Source organism: Peromyscus leucopus, chromosome 9 (assembly GCF_004664715.2).
Source record: "Peromyscus leucopus breed LL Stock chromosome 9, UCI_PerLeu_2.1, whole genome shotgun sequence".
NCBI lineage: Eukaryota > Metazoa > Chordata > Mammalia > Rodentia > Cricetidae > Peromyscus > Peromyscus leucopus.
Genome location: NC_051070.1, coordinates 88397357 through 88418081, shown reverse-complemented (window position 1 = coordinate 88418081; position 20725 = coordinate 88397357). Strand labels below are relative to the sequence as shown.

The following is a 20725-nucleotide window of genomic DNA, read 5'->3' as shown; positions in this document are numbered from 1 at the left end:
GGTATTAAACAAAAGAAAATTCACAGTCTACTTTTTCTCATGATGATAGGTGGGAAAATTCTAGATAAAACATGAATAAATCAGATTTGGTTATATATTTTATTCTAGGAATATCAGTTAACTATGTGAAAATCTGTTAATACAATTTACCACATTACCAGATTAAGAGTGAAAAACCATAGGAGCGTGTTTGCTGATGAAGAAAAATGATAGCATTTAACATTCACTCGGGATCCAGTCTCATTCTGAAGAGTGCCCACTGGCTCTCCGTAAGTGGACAGGTATCTACAAAGATACTGCAAATCTCACATTCAGTATGGAGATAGTAACAGCTCCTTTGCTGGGGTCATGAGTGATTATATGTATTACAGTCACTCTTATTTACCCTTGTAGGTGAAGTCCTAGCCAATGGAATATCATATTGTAATGTACATAAATCTGTGTCCTTTACAAGCTATAGGGTTATTTTCATACACACCAGTTTGGGGGAACTGCATAATTAGGCTATCTGAGATGTGATGTGCATGTTGTCTTTATGTGATCATGTCTAGAAATTGGAAAGGTGTTAGGACAAGTATACACCTGTTTTTGTTTGCCCTGCTGTTCTGGAATCACCTTGAGTCAGACTGGATCTTTACCACTTTGCTTTGAAAATTGCTGGTTTACCAGTAAGGCATTCATTAGACCTCTTATGAATGTTTTTTAATTAATCAGACACTCTTTCCAGTCTGGAGTGACGCTCCTGGGAAAAGTGCTTCCAGGCAAGTGTGAGGACTCGAGTTTGAGTCCTCAGAACCCTTGTAAAGCTGGCACAGTAAGGCATATCGCAGTGCTTTAGAGAAATGGGAGGCAGACAGGAGAATCCCGGAGAGATCACAGATGAACTAGCCTGGCATATGTTTGGTGAGCAACCAAAAGACATTGTCTCAAATGAGGTGGCAAGTCAGAGCCAACCCCTGAGATTGCCCTTGGACTTCCATAATGCGTGCTGTTGCCCTCACACACAGGAATGTACACACATGCTTACACACCATAATGCAACCCCATTTCTATTGTAATAATTTCCATTTTGCTATAACTGCCAAGGCAGCAATAATGACATTATATGGTTAATTTTTTTGAGTTGGCAATATTCAGATATAGCCAAGCCCTTTTGCCACACTGGTGGATTGTGTGTGGATGCGTGCCGTCACATGCATAGTGAAAGTCTGGTGTGAAGGACTCTGCTGCCATGATAGGTCTTGTCCTTCCTGAGCCTGTCATACCAGACACAGATTTTATTGAGTATATTTTTGATTGTTCCTTTTTTGTTCTACTGTTATTACAAAATGACCTATGTTGCTAAGTTCCAAACAACAACTAAATATCAAACTAGCAATACATTCCTACACTTTCACTCCAAAGCCATTCATTTGATACAAGTGCTGAATATTGGTCTCATTCTTTTAACTTACACATTCATATGCACTTTTCTGTGTTTATTGCAAAAATAATATTTTTGTAATCTTCTAGAATTCAAGAGTCTTGAAACCAAGGATTGATTATATTTCCTATAAAATCTAACATCATCATTCAGCATATCAAACTCTTAAGTATGTATAATGCCTGTTATTTTCAAAAACATGACAGTTTAAAAAATAATATATTGTATCATTTAAGGTGAATCTTCTAGATTATAGAAAAGGAAAAAACCTTCTGGTGACTGGGTAGTATAAGTGAGAGACCTTATGCTATAATTCACCTTAGGTTTTATGTATAAAGTGTCTGTTAGTACCTGTCTTAGTTCCTGTTCTATTGCTGTAACAAAACATCAATACAACTCATAAAAAATAAAGGCATTTAATCATTTAGTTGGGGCTTTTAGCTTCAGAGGGTGAGTCCATGAGTTTCATAGCAAGGAGCTTGATAGTAGGCAGGCATGGCATTGGAGAAGCAGCTAAGAGCTTCCATCTGACTCAGAAAGTGGATAGGGAAGGAGGGAGGGAGGAAGGGGAGAGCAGGGAGAGATCAAGATACAAATACATGGGCCTACAGGGTCATTCTCATTCAGACCATCACAGTACCCTTGTGCAGTTTGTTGCCAATGTCTGAATTCCTTTGTGCCTTGTGTTTCAGTGTATCTGTTCTCATCGCATGCATAATGGAAGTCTAACACAGTGTGGGTAGAGTATGATAATGCTGCTCCTGTGCCATTGTTGACCAAATTGCAATTATTGCAGTAGCTTTTTGACTGGTCCCCTTGCTTCCACTTTTGTCCCCATCTGAAATATTATCTGTGATATAGCTTGAGCGAGTTTTCCAGAATATGAACGTGGTTCTGTCATTGTGGGGGCACCACTTATTTCTGCCACTAAAGGCCACAGGGGAGCCTTGTCTTCCTGGATTCTGCTTAGACCCTGCTTCTCTGGCTTCTGTACTCCAGCTATGCTTGGCTTTCCCGGAATCATGGTTCTCCCATAGAAGCAAAGACCATTGCATATTTCATATCCATTGATCTGTAGAATTGTATACTCTTCTAATTAATCCCCCTCTTCAGATTTCAACCCAAATGATTTCTCCTCTCTAGAATGGGTAAGGCCCTGTTCTACACTCTCTACAATGGGTTAGGCCCTTTCTATACTCTCTACAATGGGTTAGACCCTTTCTACACTCTCTACAATGGCTTAGGCCCTTTCTACACTCTCTACAATGGCTTAGGCCCTTTCTACACTCCCTACAATGGGTTAGACCCTTTCTACACTCTCTACAATGGGTTAGACCCTCTCTTCAATGGGTTGGGCCCCTTTTACGTCTTATATTGACACCTGTCACTGCTGTGTTACTGTTTGTTTCACCACTGTTTGTCTCCAGACTGTCAGCTGAATCCCGACCAAGTGTGTTAATGTCTATCTGTTCACTGTGGCATATACTAACTACTGAAATCATAAAGTAATACATATATAGTTTTAAATGGATAAGATTGAGATTACTGCAGCTAAAGACTTTATAATCTATAATGAATTATGGAAAATAACTTCAGAGGGAAGCCAGAAGCAGAGAGTCTGATGAAACATAAAGGACTGATTTACCAGATGAGATGAATGTCATGTAAAAATTCTTATATGAGAACAGAGCCACAGAGATAGACATGAATTTCATCATAAACTTGACTGATAATACAAATATTCCTATGAGCATTTCCTATATAAAGCCTTTGTGGAGGCAGGTAAACAGGGTAAACCATGCATCTTGTATCCTAAAAATTGTTTGGAACAGAAGTAATATTAAAGACAGATAATTGTTGTACTCAGGAAACCTGTTTGACTTAATTTAGTGCCATCTGTCTGTGGCACCCACCTTGGCAATGGATGCTGTACATTTCTTGGTACACCTGTTTGCCTCTGTTTACATCATCTGTCCTTATGTTACAAACTGTAATCCCATTACTAGGTCTCCAAACTTTCCATTTGGCTGGAACAAGAAGTTGGAGAAGACAGTTCTGCGTGAAGATATGACTTTGTCTTCAATTTCTCATGACTTAGGCTCAAGTGTCCAGAAGAATGGACATCTAACTTCCTGTCTCTGCTATACTTACTGCCACAAAATTATATTTTATTATCTGTCCCTCTACAGATTTTAGGTTACCAAACTGCACATGATAAAAGACTAGCAAACCTTGAATAGCATAAAAAACAAAACAATGCAACCATTTTCCATGAGAAAAGGGAGATATTTTGAAAAACTCAGTCCAATTACTAATGATAAAATATGCCAGTGTCACCTTCAATAATTACTGGAGAGCAAGACTTAACTATAAGTAATGGTACATCTATTTCATTTTTAGCTTATTTCATTAAAAATTAATTCCTGCTAAACAGTTCTCATTCTGGGGAAATCTGCCAAGAATCATGTCTTTAGAACTGAGCTGAAGTCATGTAGGATACACATATAGCATGTGTCTCCAAAGTTCTCATATATTTAAATGTATGGATTTTATGTCTCAGCAGAGATTTTTACCCAGCACCACTCTTCTATTCCAGGTATATTTTATGTATATTGATATAGGTATACTGGGAAACCTATGCAAATTGAAAGCAAACAGAAGATCTTTAAGAAGTTTCAGGCAAAATAGGACTACAACTTCCCCCACCCCATAACTGTATGTTTTTGAGTTTGCAATAATTCAGTGTAATATATGTAGTTTATACAAAGGAATGAGGAGAAATACAACCTAAATTAACATCTTTAAAAATGGTTTCACTTTGAAACAAAATAAAAATTTTAGTGTGAAACTATGTGCATTTATTCAACAATCAGGCATTCTGGGCAGGAAAGTGGATTAGGTATTACCTCTGAGACTCTCTCTCTCTCTCTCTCTCTCTCTCTCTCTCTCTCTCTCTCTCTCTCACACACACACACACACACACACACACACACACACCACCACCACCACCACTACTACCACCACCACCACTACCACCACCACCAACAACAACAACAACACCCAGGAGGGTTAGTTGCCACAGCGGTGGTGAAAGAGGGAGTGAGCAGGGTGCAGTATAGACTAGCTGCAGGGAACTTGTCTTGGACACGATCAATACCCTAGATGACCTTCCTAGAACATGGTTTCTGTTCTGAGACTTCTGTGACCAACGCTTCAGTATAATAAAGGAACTGGCCCTGGATTGTCTGTGCTGTCCCTTTTTTTTTTTTTTTTTAAACCTGAAGTTAAGTAATATGTGGTCTTTCTATGGTAGCATTTTAAGCCATTCAGAGAACAAAAGAGAAGGTGTCATCCTTTTATTGGGCGATAAATACTTGTGAGAGTAATTTTCGTGTGTGTAGTGGTTCACATTCATGTGTGTATTCATGTGGAGGCCAAGTGTGGACTTTCCATGTCTTCCTCAGTGCTCCCCACCTTCTGTTTTGAGATGTGGTCTCTCACTGAATGTGGCCCACCCATTTGGCTAAGCTGGCTTGCCAGTGAGATCTAGGAATCTTGCTGTCTCTGTACCGCTGGCCAGTGCGGGGTTCCAAGTGTTCACCATCATGCCAGCGTTTACGGGGGTCCTGGGTGTCCAGACTCCAGCCCTCATACTCATGCATCAAGGACTTTGACAACTGAGCCCCCTCTCCCAGCCCCATCACCTTTATATCATCTTTAATTATTATTTTTGGTTTTAATTTGTGTTGATATGAGTTCATCACTTTCATTTTACTATCTTTTTCCTAAAGCCATACAGTTCCACAAGAAGTTTACAACGTTTGGCTTGGTAGTTGGTCTTGACCAAGATATTAAAAATGATCTGTTTCATGACATAGGCTGTATTTAACAGTAGTAAATAATCCGAGCTTCGTTGGGGCCCTGCCTGACCATGACTTCCTGTGGAAGCTCTTCTTATATCCCCGACACTGTCCCTCCCAGCAATGCTGCCCAGAGCGATGTTTTAGCACTGGAGTAGTCATGGCCTGGTCTTTTGTTTGTTTGTTTTTAAACTAATGGCCTAATATGGCTTATGGACATGTTTTCAAAATCAGGAAACATTACTGAAAACCAGGATATCTCTCTCTCTCTCTCTCTCTCTCTCTCTCTCTCTCTCTCTCTCTCTCTCTCTCTCTCTGTCTCTGTCTCTGTCTCTCTCTCTCTCTCTCTCTCTCTCTCTCTCTCTCTCTGAAATAAATGAATACTAGCATTCTCTCTGTTGTAAGCCCTTTTTTCTCCTAGATTCTTTCTTTGTCAGCTCCATACTTTTATTCTTCTGTGTGGTCTCTGTCAGTATCAGCCTTGCTAACCCCTGAGGCACACTTGTGCGTGATTAGAACAAGTGTGCACACATCGTCACTGTGGTTGGAGGAAGCAGATCTTTTTTTTTCCAGGCTTTTTGAAATATTTATTGACTGTGTAAACTTAAACTACAAAAGATATACATTGTTGGTCCCCTTAGTTCTAAAGTAGACATGGTTCAATGGAAAGACAGAGGAAACAAGATAAAGGTTCCAAGGAGAAAGAGTCACACAGATTCTGGGGAGAGAGAGAGAGAGAGAGAGAGAGAGAGAGAGAGAGAGAGAGAGAGAGAGAGAGAGAGAGAGAGAGAGAGAATCATTCTATGAGATAGTTCTAAAATTCTTTTACTTGCGGTTCTTGAGTTTTGTTGCCTATGATTGTATGACTCTCAATGAATGAAGCTCATATGTGAATTTGTAAGGTCTTTGCTTGAATATAGAAACATAACCTTAGACTCCCAATAATTGTTTATGATTGCTCTAGTTGAATCAGGGCAGAATCTTGTGATCACCGACTAGGGTGTTAGTCTGTTTCTCAGCAGGAAAATATAAAGATGTTTACATATATTCATCGAGTAGCACGTTAATCTATTTGACTACTATAAATTCTGGGCTATTCTACTTGTTATTGTCTTTGAGTGATGTTTTGGCCCTTTAGAACCCATGAGTTCAGACCTTCCTTCTTTTTAGTTCATCTATTGAGATTGTGTGTGTGTGTGTGTGTGTGTCCTGGGATAGCATCTCTCTGAAGCTAAAAAATTTTTCTTCTTCATTATGGAGTTAAGAAAAATACTATGTAATATTTTGTGCCTATAAAATAACAAGGCTACTTTGATGGCTCAGCTGGTAAAGGCACATGCCAGCAAGCCTGACAACCTGAATCATAGGGACCTACCTGCCAGAAAGTGAACCAACTGCTGAAAGTTGTCCTCTGACTTCAACGTGTGTGTGTGTGTGTGTGTGTGTGTGTACAGACTATGTTGCTGTTGAGTTAAAAGTTTTCCTTAATTGTCTTTCAATTCCAATAGCAGCCATTGTACTGAATGAAGGGGTATTCTGTGAGACTCTTCCATTTAGCTTTCTTTTGTTTCTTTTCTCATTTAAGATTGTTTGTCATATTAGTATATGATGCATTTATTTCAGTGTGGTAAAAATAAACTATTAAGTTGACAGTGTCTCCCAACTCCTTTACATCAGGACACACACTGAATTTGAAAATAATGTATGGTATTCCCCTCCTTCATGTAAATGCTCATGCTTCAATGGAAGAATTGAATATTCTCCATCCTGGAATGGGGGAGGCCAATGCATTAGTACATGAGTGGACTCTTCACCGAGATAGAGCACTTAGAAGGCACCGCTGTGTGTTGCCCTCTACTAGCGCTGTTTCTATGGGCTATTCTCACTAAGATTTCTCCCTCTAAATGTGTGAGGCTGCAATCTATCCCTTCACTCTCCTGTCACACTTCTATGAGAACATGTAAATATCTCTATATTTTTTTGCTTAGGCCTTCTCTTTGCTTCTCATTTATATCAGTGATCTGACCAGCCATGTGGACAACTGCTAGGTTTGCTTTGATGTTTTTGTGAGATTCTAAGAAGTAGTTATATTTTTTTAAACAAAAAAGCCATTTAATTTTAGACTGAAACTAAGAGTTTATGGTAAGAAGATAAAATTGATTTGATAAGTAAATAAGATACAAGCTCCACTATCCAATTATTTGTCATCACTAATCCAATCTGTTGGAAGTGTTTTCTTGGAGAACTAATGAAAAACATTTTGAAACCCTGTCAAGGGCTCAGTGGTTAATAACTCAGCCATAGATTATTGATGTCTGTCCTTAGTATAGAAATTGGCAGTGAGGGCACACTTAAAATATACTTGCTTTCTTAATCTAGTCTTTAGATTATTTTAAGCTTGTTACTGGACCCTCAGGTCCATAACTCACTATCCTAGATTCTTTGAGTTCCAACAGAAATTAGGAAGCAGAAATTGTAAAGGAAAAGGAACTTATTCATAGTTTGTTCAAGCCAATGAGGAAATCTAATTTCTTTCCACAAAACCTTCAGAAATATGTACCATGACTTCTGATTTTATAGAAAACCATGAGACAGAGGCCAGAAGACAAGTGCATTTGCCTGTGAGAGGTTAATAAATCCTTTCCAGAGGCAGGAGGAGGTTCAAAGATTCATTAGGCCAAATCATAACTTCTCATTCCTTCTTCTCGGCATAGAGGATCTGTTATATCATTAGAAGTCAGCACTGTTGCAAAACCGTCTTTCTGATATCACAAAATTCATAGCCAACCCCTTTTCGAAAAGCCAAAGAGTAGAGGCTGGTGAGATGACTCAGCAGTTAAGAGCACTGGCTGCTCTTCCAGTAGACTTGGGTCCAATTCCCAGCATCCATATGGCAGCTCACAACTGTTTGTAACTCCAGTTCCAGTGGATATGACACCTTCATACAGACATACATGCAAGCAAAACATCAATACCTATAAAATAAGAATAAATAAATCATTTTATAAAATTGCCAAGAATAGTACACAGCACTGCTCTTTCCCAGTGCTTGGTTACGGTCTCTAATAATCTTCACCTCATCCGATACAAATATCCAAAATCTTCCTTCTTCTTGGCAAAGCACATTTTGCCCAACTTTAGTACCAAATTAGAAAATGGATCATACATGTTTAGTTATTCTTAGTTTTAGGGTTTGGAACTCAGCTTTAGGTAGGTAGGTAGATAGATGGATGGATGGATGAATGGGTGGACAGACAGATGGACAGGTACACAGATAGATAGATAGCTCTTGCCTACTGTAATTAAAGCAGTTAGAGTAGAAAGGCCTCTTTGGACTCCAGAGCCTGTTAAACACTCTTTTTATGATAACATCTTTACTTGTTCTTTGTTTATGAAGTCTGGTCAGGAAATGGCCATAAAAAGCTTCAAATCTCAATTGAATAATGTGTTTTTAAAAGTAGCTGCCAAGTGTAAATACCACTGATATACATTCATGCATCTGATAGTATATAAATAACTGAGGAAAGCAGAGCAAAGGTCAATCAATTATGTATAGGTCAGAAGGCTTTCCATCTGGATTGAGTCACTTTAGCAAATGACATCATGTGTCCTTTAGAGTCTATTGTGAAATGTGGCTTGAGTCATTGCAGAATGGCTTCTGCTCTGAATTACCAGGATGGTGCTGGTGAGGCTCAATAAATAAGTGTAGTACACTTGGTGGGAGAAGATTTACATAATTAATGGGCAGTGATGAGCGGTTTTTATTCCACAAAAAAACCTCTGGCCTCCATTAACTAATTTCTAGCTTCTTGTCTCCCTTGGTTGATTTTTTTAAGGACTTGAAGACAAAAAGAGTTGGAGGTGAGCCATGCATCCTTCCTCTAGCTGCGATGTGTATTTCCCCATGAAGGCCCCAGCAGGGAATGGGCAGTAACGAAGCCTAGCGCCCTTGTCATGTTTTCTCGCTTCATCATTGCTCTTCTACATGGGACTTCTACAAGCTGGGCTTGTCATTCCTGCTTCGGTCCGATAGGAACTGCTTGTCCCTGCCTGGCAGAACCTGCAGTGACCTGCAGTGCTACTGCAGTGACCGATGGAGTAGCATGAGGCAGGAGGCGGGAGGGGACTGCACTGGCTACCTAGAGATCAAGTGATAAAAGGAACTGCCAAGTCCTGTCATTTGCACTCAGTCAGGGTCCGAGAGGGGAACTTTACTTGCCAGACTTTAATGAAACTTTCCCCCACCCCTTCAGCAAAGTTGTCTTTTTCAACCATAGGGAGAAAGCCTAGAATGGAGGGGACATTCAGTCTCAGTCTCTATCCTGTTTCCCGGGCATTTATCTCAGTTCTTGGAGGGAGTAAAGCCTGGGTGTCCGCAGCAACCATGGGAGGAAATAGTTCTTGCCTTTAGAGAGCAGAGTCCACCTGGAAGACAACTGTTGCAGCAGGTCACCACAGAACATGATGCAGCTGCCGTACTGTGAAGTGTGCACGGCCCAGGGGCGTGGATATTTGTGGCACTCATTTGTGCCTCACAGTCCCTGGATTTTCAGTCAGAGTTGTGAATTATGTCTGAGAAACATGCCTACACTTGTCCTTATTCTCAAGAACCAGTCAGGTTCCTCTCAGCTTTCAAGATGGTTACTGTGGGAGAAGTAGAATTTGATCTGTACTTTGTTAGAGTGTTTCCTGGTTGGCCTTGAGAACAAAATCCACATGCTGGATTAACAGGAGAAAAGCATATGCATCTCTTTAATATGGTTTCCTCTAATGATGAGTTCTCCTAAGGAAACAAACGCCTAAAGAGCCGGCAGAGCCTTTATGAGTTTGCAGCTTCTGGAACAAAGAAACAGTCTACAAAAAGTAATTAAATTATGTGAGGAGACTAAACATTGATTTTCAAAAACTATTTTAATGGGATCTATTTGTACAGAATTCTCTTGCTCTCGGGCTTGCCACTCACCCCCACACTGGGCTGGGGAAGTCCTTTTGTTTCTGCTACAGAGAGGACATCTTCCACTTGCAGACATTATCTCCTGCTTTCAGGAAGGAGGGGAAGCGTCATTATATTCTTGAGCCTGACTTTAGCTCAGAATAATACTTATGCCACAGTGACATACCGTTGTTATTATTATTTCACTCTTTTGTGGGGGGCCTGCCATCCACTCCCAGATAAATCACACATGGAGGCTTATTCTTACTTATGAATGCCCGGTCTTAGCTTGCCTTATTTCCTTAACTTTAAATTAGCCCCTTATACCTTTTGCCTCTGGGTTTTTCCAATTCTCTGACTTCTGTAAATCTGCTCTTACTCCATGGCATGCTATGTAGCTGGGCACCTGGTCCCTGGAGTCCTCCTCCTTCTCTGACTGTTTGATCTCCTCACTCTTCCATCTCTCTTTTTTCTCCTCCTCCCAGATTTCTCCTTCTATTTATCCTCTCTGCCTGCCAGCCACGCATATCCTTTCTCTTGCCTTGCTATTGGCCAGTTCTTTATTAGATCATCAAGTGTTTTAAGCAGGCACAGTAATACAGCTTCACAGAGTTAAATAAATGCAACATAAACAAAAGTAAAATACCTTAAAATAATATTCTACTACCGCATCTTATGAAGTAGCATATTCTATTGCCCCTCACTGTCGGGTTTTGAATCTTTACAGACAATGTGGCTGTCTTCCCTCTGGAGCAGGATTTGTTATTCTGCCCAATGTTCAAAGTCCTAACTGTGTTAGTGAAACTGCATGCACCGTAGAGGTTGTTCTTTGGTTCTGTCTATCAGAGCATCAGAACAGATGACAGAAAAAGAAATGAGTAGGTCAGATGGCTCTTGTTACCTCTGGAATCCCACACTGAATTGCACTGTTTTGTGTCTTTCTCCCCACTTTCATGGTGTGTTGAGGTGTGGTCTGTGGTCACTGGATCAGTGTATAAAGGTAGACAAAACTAGACTCTTATCTACACGTTCAACCAGACTTGTTTATTTATTTAGGTGAAAGAGTCCTCTGTAATATTTATTACAGAAGGACAAGGTGTTAGGGTTCTGGCCCCTCCTCCAGCTATGTGACTGCACACGTGCTGTTCAATAGCCAAGCAAGGGGCCCTATGTCCTACGTAATCCATGCACTGCATGATTGCTCAATGTGTGCAGTGTGGTCATGCAATTTGCGCATGCATAGTGTAGCTTAGCAAGCCCACATGCACAGGGAAATCCTTAAGAAGTTAATCACAGACCCCCCCCCTTTCCCCTCCTTCCTCTTCTTCCTTCTCCTTTTCCTCCCCACTCTCTCTCCTCTTCACATGTCTTTCCAACAGGCCTGGCCAAGCTATCTTCTGTCTTTCCCCCCTGCCTTCTAATAAAACTCTGCTCTGATAATGGGTTTTGTCTTTCTCCTGAGCTTCTTTGCAGAGTGAAAGTGCTGCATTTAAAACCAGCACGACGAGCACTGTCTCCTGGAACTTTTGGCCCCATGTCTACCATCTTGCAAATTTTTCAGGCTGGGTGTGGTGAGACTTGCCTAGAATCCCAGGACACAGGAGTCAGAGGCAGAAGGACTGCTGTATTTTGAGGCCAGCTTTGGTTACATAATGAGCCTTGGAATCAGCCAGGCTAAATAATAAGACACTGTCTCAAAAAATCGACAACAAAAACAATGACAACAATAAAAAAAAAAACCAACCCTTTGCTCTTTCGATAGATATCCATGTGTGAGTATGTGAAGGAGTGATGGAAATCACTTAGACATTGTGGATATGTGTCTTCATTCTTGTTTTAATCGTAAGAAGCTGGGGGATGTCAAACAAGATAATTTGCATCTCTGGAATTCTTTATTAATTGTTTTAGTTCTTTTTCTTCACAGCTGTCTTTGTGTTTAGTGTCTTGCACAGTACCTACCATAACAGGAGATGTAAGTTTTTCTAGGCTAAAAAATAGTGTTAATAGCAATAGACAGTAAATGTGAAAAGGAATGAAGATATTCATAACATTAAGCAACTCAGAAGAATTCTATTTGGAGCATGTTTTATTTGCTTTAAATGATATGAGTCTCAATTCACAGTCTTCAGATTGCTCTTGAGGATCCTAACATTTTTTCCCCTTCTATTCAGTATCAATTTTCTTATTTAAAAAAATAATACAACTACACATATGGTAAAAATATCAAAAGCTTATCTAAACAAAGTGATAAAAATAGAATATCCTGTGTATTGGGAACACATTCCACTGTGAATTAGAAAAAACCCAGTCCACAGCAGCTCTGTCTAGGACTTCCCAGGACCCAGCTGGTGATGTGGTGGTGTTGCCCTCTTGGTCTATGTGAGCTAATTTTGTCTGTGTGGTAGCAGTGGGGCTCCTCTTTGGGTACTGAATCAGGCATTTAGGAGTACCTTTGCTAAAAAGCTTGACTCTTCACTTGGGCTTACAAAATAACTAAAGGAAGGATGCAAATCCAGCTCTCTGCCTCCATTTGTGTCTATAGTTTAGATGGAGGCACATGGAGATAACTAATTATCCATAACCTTTCCTTTCAAGTCACCTTGAATTCTAGGAAAAGCAGAGGTCACAGAGCAGACTTCACTATCCAGGAGAGGACAGATATGCATGATGGCCAGGCTGCACCATAAACAGTTAACACACAAGTTTCTGGATCACTTTACAAAACCCATGATCTGTCAGCAGTGAGAGGGACCAACGTTGAACAGGACTGCTTAGGTGTGCAGACTCACCACACTCTGTGTAAACCCAAGGCTTGTGCTGGTACGCTGAAGACAGATTTGAGGTTGTCGGACCCTGTATCTGTTCCTCTCCTCAGTGTGCCTTCACTGAATATAAATATAGATTTATTTTCTCACCATTTCTTATTCTTTAATCCATATGTTAGAGACAAGTGGCCAAGCCTAATCTGTTGGATTTTAACACACAAAGTTGGATGGGTAAGAAAGGAGTGGAACTGGGAGGAGTTGGGGAAGAGTAAATATGATAAAAGAATATAGAAATTTTAAGGATTTATGTATGTATATATACCCTGTATCATGTTTTTATTGATAAACCAAAGGATAAACAACAGAATGTATCTGATAGATGAGTATGCTTTTTTTTAACTAGACAAAAATTGCCACAGCAGACCCTTTGATTATATCTCATTTTATAAAACCTATCTGCAAGGAGTGCTGGTATGGAAAGGGATTATAAATAGAAGGTTGTCAGCCAATCAATGTTGGTCAAACATTCAGTAAATTTGATAATACTGCACCTGGCGTGTGTGTGTGTGTGTGTGTGTGTGTGTGTGTAGGCTATGTGTGTTTGTACATGTTTGTGTATATACACAAATGTATACATGGCATGTGTGTTTGTGTAAGTGTGGATATGCATGGATAGGCCAGAGGCTGACATCAGATGTGATGTGTTCCTCATTTCTCTGTACCATAATTTTTGAGGCAGAGTCTGAGTGCAGAGCTCCCTACCCTGTTAGGCCAGCAAGCCCTGTGTCTGCCCCTTAGAGCACCGAGGTGTCTCCTGTGATGATCTCCTTTTCTTTAATGATATTGCAGATAGCTCTTCATATTATTAAAACACACCAGCATTAAATAGTTCTTAATGGCTGCATAATCTTCTACCTTATAACTACATTAAAATTAATTGAAACAATTCTCTCACACTTGACAGGATCTCCAGGTTTTATTGTATTAAATACACTGAATACGATTATAGATTCATCTTTTCTCTGACCTCTTTTGCCTTTTCCCTTTTCATTTTGATTCTTAAAAACATCTGCAAGCAACAATAGTGTGGGTAAATAAATAGTGTGAGTAAATAAACAGCTGTTCAGGGACTCTACAGGCAAAGTCCTGAGAAAAGGATTTTTTCGTAACCCAGGAACGTGGATTATATCTAAAAGATGCAAAACATCTTATTGATTTGGTAAAACCAGAGAAGCAGTTGATAAATTCAGAGATAGAGAGTTGCTTCAGTGTGGTGGTGCAGCCGGTCACGTCCTGTGCATGGTCACTCCGCAAAGATGCCTGAGGAAACCCAGACCCAAGACCAACCCATGGCGGAGGAGGAGGTTGAGACTTCCGCCTTTCAGGCAGAAATCGCCCAGTTGATGTCCTTGATCATCAATACTTTCTATTCAAACAAAGAGATCTTTCTGAGGGAGCTGATTTCAAATTCATCAGATGCTCTGGACAAGATCAGATACGAGAGTCTGATGGACCCTAGTAAACTAGACTCTGGGAAGGAGCTGCACATTAATCTTATTCCCAACAAACAAGATCGAACCCTTACTATTGTGGATACAGGAATTGGAATGACCAAGGCTGACCTGATCAATAACCTTGGTACTATTGCCAAGTCTGGTACCAAAGCCTTTATGGGGGCTTTGCAGGCTGGTGCAGATATCTCTATGATTGGCCAGTTTGGGTTGGTTTTTACTCTGCATATTTGGTTGCTGAGAAAGTGACTGTGATCACCAAACATAATGATGATGAGCAGTATGCCTGGAAATCCTCAGCAGGGAGCTCATTCACAGTGAGGACTGACACAGGTGAACCAATGGGCCGTGGAACAAAGGTTATCTTACACCTGAAAGAAGACCAAACCAAGTATTTGGAGGAACGGAGAATAAAGGAGATTGTGAAGAAACATTCTCAGTTTATTGGCTATCCCATTACTCTCTTCGTGGAGAAGGAACGTGATAAGGAAGTCAGTGATGATGAAGCTGAAGAAAAAGAAGATAAAGAGGAAGAGAAAGAAAAAGAAGAAAAGGAGTCGGAGGACAAGCCTGAAATAGAAGATGTTGGTTCTGATGAAGAAGAAGAAAAGAAAGATGGTGACAAGAAGAAGAAGATAAGAGAAAAGTACATTGATCAAGAAGAACTCAACAAAACAAAGCCTATTTGGACCAGAAATCCTGATGACATTACTAATGAAGAATATGGAGAATTTTACAAGAGCTTAACCAACGATTGGGAAGAAAATTTGGCAGTGAAGCATTTTTCTGTTGAAGGACAATTGGAATTCCGGGCCCTTCTTTTTGTCCCAAGACGTGCTCCTTTTGATCTGTTTGAAAACAGAAAGAAAAAGAACAACATCAAGTTGTATGTGCACAGAGTTTTCATCATGGATAACTGAGGAGTTAACCCCTGAGTATCTGAATTTCATTAGAGGAGTGGTGGATTCTGAGGATCTTCCTCTAAATATTTCCCGTGAAATGTTGCAGCAAAGAAAATTTTGAAAGTTATCAGAAAGAATTTGGTCAAGAAATGTTTAGAACTATTTACTGAACTGGCAGAAGATAAAGAAAACTACAAAAAGTTTTATGAGCAGTTCTCAAAAAATATAAAGCTTGGAATTCACGAAGACTCTCAAAATCGGAAGAAGCTTTCAGAGCTGTTGCGGTACTGCACATCTGCTTCTGGAGATGAGATGGTTTCTCTCAAGGACTATTGCACCAGAATGAAGGAAAACCAGAAGCACATCTACTTTATCACAGGTGAAACCAAGGACCAAGCTGCTAACTCGTCCTTTGTGGAACTTCTCGGAAAGCATGGCTTAGAAGTAATCTATATGATTGAGCCCATTGATGAGTATTGTGTGCAACAGCTGAAGGAATTTGAGGGTAAGACTTTGGTGTCAGTTACCAAAGAAGGACTGGAACTCCCAGAAGATGAAGAGGAGAAAAAGAAACAAGAAGAGAAAAAGACAAAATTTGAAAACCTCCGCAAAATTATGAAAGATATTTTGGAGAAAAAGGTTGAAAAGGTGGTTGTATCAAACCGATTGGTGACATGCTGTATTGTCACGAGCACATACAGGTGGACAGCAAACATGGAAAGAATCATGAAAGCTCAAGCCCTCAGAAACAACTCAACAATGGGTTACATGGCAGCAAAGAAGCACCTGGAGATAAACCCTGATCACTCCATTATTGAAACCCTACAGCAAAAGGCGGAGGCTGACAAGAATGACAAGTCTGTGAAGGATCTGATCATCTTGCTGTATGAAACTGCACTCCTGTCTTCTGGCTTTAGTCTGGAAGATACCCAGACACATGCTAACAGGATCTACAGGATGATCAAGCTTGGTCTAGGTATTGATGAAGATGATCCTACTGTGGATGATACCAGTGCTGCTGTAACTGAAGATGCCACCCCTGGAAGGAGATGACGACATATCGCGCATGGAAGAAGTAGACTAAACTTCACCAGAACTTTGTTTGATTCTTACTTTCATTCATTCTCTGATAATATATTTTCCAGGATTTTTGTTTATTTTTGTTAACATTTAAAACATCTGTGTGGCATGTAAACTAAGGGGAAGATAAAATTTCTTTCCACTTGTGATACTGTGATACTATTCAACAGGTTGGTAGAACGTTTGTTGTAAGATGTAATGTAACCTATTAACTTTGTGGTCTGAAGTGTTTAGCTGTTCAGAAGCTGGATTCCTTAGTAGACCAAATAATTTGTCACTTGGGAGTATTCTGAGATTTAGCTTCATGTTTAAAAGGAAAAAATTAAGATGACTTAAGTTTCATCTTAAAATTTTCATCCCCTGTAGTCATTCTGCATGTTGTAGTCTTAAAAGAACACAAGCTAAAACAGAAGAATTCCCCATGTGGCTTGTTTTCCAAAGTACCGAGAACAAAACCCTATGCTTCCCTACGTCTTGTAACCCATCAAGTCTGAATGGAAATATAGTGCTTGGTCATATTCTACTTTAAAAGGTAAATACAGATGAGATTAAAAAAAATTCAGAGATAGAGGGAAGGAAAGTTACTTTTTTTTTTTTTTTTAAGGAATCAGGAACTAAAGTAATACCTTTTGGATGTTTGGTTAAGGGATGGAGAACTTTCCAGACGTGTTAATTTTCAGAATCCTTTCTGTTTGGAAACATAGTTTCACTTGGCATTGAGTTTCTTTCTCTACACAGATCGTCAAGGGGAGCAGGGAGGTAGTGTGTCTCCTAGCTCATCTGTCAGGATGTGGGATAGGCATGTCAGAATTGAATGCTTGGCATCCACTCTAGCTTAAAGCAGAGATGGCAGATTTCAGCTTCCAGTGGAACAAAGGCAAAAGACTGATGTGGACACCTCTTCCTGCTACCCAGTGTGCTTTAGAGATGGGATTGATTGCTCCTGGTTTTGCTTGAGAACCAACAGTGCCTTTACAGGGACATGCTCAGAACAGAAGGTTTGAAACTTGCTGAGTATATTAGCTCACCTTATAAAAGGGTTTTAAATGTCCACACTTTTCCCCATATGTACAGGGAGCCGAATGGAGAAGCTGCCCTGTGCTTCAGATATGGATATTTTTAATGTTTCAAAATGAGGTTAATTTTTATGGTGATTGTTTTATGGCTGAATTTCTGTTAGGTCTCAGACAAGTTGAGGGCGATGGAGATGGATGGGGTGGAGATGAAGGAACAGTGCTGACCTTTTGGAAAATCACTCATCCTGTTGTTTCATCTGTAGGTGCGTCTCGAGTCCCAGTTCCATTCAATTCTCAGTTCTACAGCAAAGAATTGTCTTTAAAAAAATTATTGTAGCTATTTCATTACCGATGAGTTCCTCCACCAGAGGGGGCTTGCAGGCAGACAGAGGTGGTGGAAATCATTCCGTTTCCAAGCTTGTTTTCCTGACTTTTCCTGAGTTTAGTTTTAAGCAACCTCTCCATTCCATCTCCTGGGAGTCCTATTTCCTGGCAGGAGTCAAAAGCTGGAAGAGTTAACTAGTCTTAGTGCCTAGCACCAGGATGCAGTTTGGTTTTCATGCTGATTCAAGTCCTGGGAACAATAGGAAGAATAAACAATGGCTTCTTAGTTATCAGGAGCTAAGGATTAGCAAATATGTGAATCATCACCCAGGAGGAGCAGAAATCTGCCAGAGAACCCTTCCATTGGGCTGGGGTAGGCTCTGCCCTGCCACTTCTCAGCTTCTATGGTCTCTTTGGTTCATGAGCCTTTCCTGTGACAATTGCCAGGTCTTACATTTGAGGTGCAAGGTTAACATCTACTGTGTCTTGGAAGAATTCACTGTGAAGATCTAGAAGGATGTGGGGCTAGGATGGATGCTGGGCATCTACCTGGTCTGGGTTAGGACTCTAATATACCTGAAAGTCCACAAGAACTTGATCCCTGTATTCCAGGGAACCTGGCTAATGGTAGCAGCATGCTGATTAAATCCACAGAGGCTCTTTCTTCATTTGGTACTTTAGGATCCATTAAAATAGTGACTTTGCCCCTTGTTTGGAGTGGAGAGCACTTTGTTTGCAATAATACAGAATTTAGACATACTAAGAGAAAACTGATCCAAATGTTTCCTGTGTCTTTTTGTGTGATGAAATGTCAAGCAATACCCACATACTGCCTGCCTGTGACCTGCCCACTGCCTGAATGGTGCAAGTGGTCTTGGGCCAGACTGGAGAATGCTTGCAAGTAGACAGGGTGGCTTGTGATTTTGGGGTCAAGCTCTGAGGAACATGGTAAGGACACCATTCTTGATGCCTGTGTGTTGTTAGGTGGGTATGGGAGAAAAGCTTGTCCACAGCATTTTATTACTTTGTTAAAGCACAATTGCAGACTTACAGCGTAATTAATTAAAATACTTTTGCCTCATCTCAAATACCAAATAACACATCTTCATATTCTCTCATACACAAAAGCAAGAAACATGATATTCAGGGAAAATTTTGGAAGTTACTCCACCTCAATTTGTTAGAGATAGAAAGTCACTCTTAAGTGGGGAAGGGACTCTTGGATCCCAGCAAAAGTAAGCAACACTTCCACTCTCTGAGACAACTGTTGAAGACCTTCACTTACCTCCACCCCAGCTCCCATCCTAGTTCTCCCACTAAGCTGATCCCCTCATTTAGATTACTATGGGGAAATAAAAGCAAGCAGAGACAACCACCTCATCTCCCCCAGCCAATCAATCTCCAAGGCTGCCTGTCTTCGTAACCACCACCAGCCTATCTCACTGGTCCTCTGCACATTAAAAATATCCATCGCTGCATCACATGCTGCTCTCCTGCTCTCTTGCTGTTCTGCAGAGAGGCCACACATGCTCCGCTATCAACATCTTTGTATTTGCTGCTGCTTCTGTCTGTCTTTCCCTCTATTTGTGTCTTTGCCTCCATCATACTCGGGGTTTAGTTCAGCCATTATCCCCTGAGAAAAATCTGTCTTTCCTACCATTCCTACCATAGTGGTCCTCTTCCCTTAGCATTCTCTGTCTCTTTAACCTGCTTTGATTTTCTTTACGGGGCTGGGCACTCCCTAACAGCATATCATAAATTCTCATTCATCTGATTATTGTCTTAGTATAATTTCCACAAAAGTAGGGATTTTGGCTGTCTTGTTTATCTCCTTCTCTTCAGGGCCTGGGACACTGTTTCCCATCAGTGTTTACTGTTGGAGCGTTTAGCTTGATGATTGATTGTTGGGTGCATCGAGTGTCCCAACGGCTGTGGCTAAGGTCTTGCACCTGGCGTCCCTTTGTGGTTGTCTCTCATCACCTGGCTGTGCCCGAAAGGTCTGGAAACATGCTTCTTCTGTACGGTGTCTCAGAATGGCATCTGGCTTTTCGTTTGATAAAAACACATAATTTGCATATTAATTCTTTGTGCTTTCCTCATTAGCCCATGACAATTAAAATACACCATTACTTTGCCATATTCTTATTTAGAATGTCATATCAAAGTCTTCATTAATTAAATAACTTGATTAATTAGAACCTTATTCCAGGCAATATCATTCAGTTACAAATCACCCCCACTAAAGAGCATTATAGCATATGGGGGACATTTGTGATAACAATTGAGTGGCCAGATGTGCACAGTGACAAGTAGAAAGTCATAAGCTGTCACTTTATGTGACCATTTGGTGCCAGTTACACTGAGAATGGAAGATAATTGATAGGATAAAAAGAAAGACGAAGCCAGATGTGGCCATTGGAAGCACGGCTCAACTGTCAGGCTGACATCTAGATTATTCCAAACATCAGTGGGAATTTAAACAAACCTTCCAGAAGAGATTCTCACATACTCTTTGGAGATGTAGATTTCTGTTTGGGGATTTTAGTTTGAGAAACACTGAAGTATAGGTGAAGTTCTGACTTCCTAAAGCACGAGGCTTTCCTTCATTTGATCTCAGGGTGAGTTACAGTGAGAGGAACTAAGATGGGAACAGAGAGGAGAGAGTCATGAGATGCCCTGGAGAGGAGACGAGAGGCTTGGATGCAGGAAGTAATGTGTAATAAAGCAATGGTGATTTCAGGGTTTTTTTTAAATTAAAATTTTAAATTTATTTTACATATCAACCATAGTTTCCCCTCCCTCCTCTCATCCCGTTCCCTCCCCTGCCTCTCTTCTACCCCTCCCCCTATCCATCCACTCCTCCATCTCCATACAGTAAGGATAAGGTCTCCCATGGGAGTCAACAAAGCAT

General features: G+C 40.4%; 1 protein-coding gene and 1 pseudogene across 2 annotated transcripts in view; both read left to right on the top strand.

Annotated features, from left to right (window-relative positions):
• The window catches only part of Fhit (fragile histidine triad diadenosine triphosphatase), a 1516285-nt gene that overhangs the window by 275021 nt on the left and 1220539 nt on the right, over nucleotides 1-20725 (top strand). The window lies entirely within an intron of this gene.
• LOC114700773 lies at nucleotides 13980-17032 on the top strand (annotated as a pseudogene).